Source organism: Engraulis encrasicolus, chromosome 12 (assembly GCF_034702125.1).
Source record: "Engraulis encrasicolus isolate BLACKSEA-1 chromosome 12, IST_EnEncr_1.0, whole genome shotgun sequence".
Lineage (NCBI taxonomy): Eukaryota > Metazoa > Chordata > Actinopteri > Clupeiformes > Engraulidae > Engraulis > Engraulis encrasicolus.
Window position 1 is genome coordinate 392,229 of NC_085868.1, and position 272 is coordinate 392,500.

The window sequence follows — 272 nt, forward strand, 5'->3', positions numbered from 1 at the left end:
ACCCCAAGGAATAAGAACACAGCAGGGAGGAGCTAAAGCTGGAGAGAGCTGGGGTGGTGGTGGTGGAGAGAGATAGAGGGTGTGAGCTGATGGAGAGGAAGTCATGAAAGAAACAAATAGAAAATACATAGTACAAGAGAGAGAGAGAAAAATGGGCAGAGCAAGCACACAAGAGGAGCCAAGTGGCTTGAACAGCACGCTGATTTCCATTAGCCCAATATTAATGCCATGGAGTCACCTCTATGGCACCAATTGTTCACAGGCCCATTTAT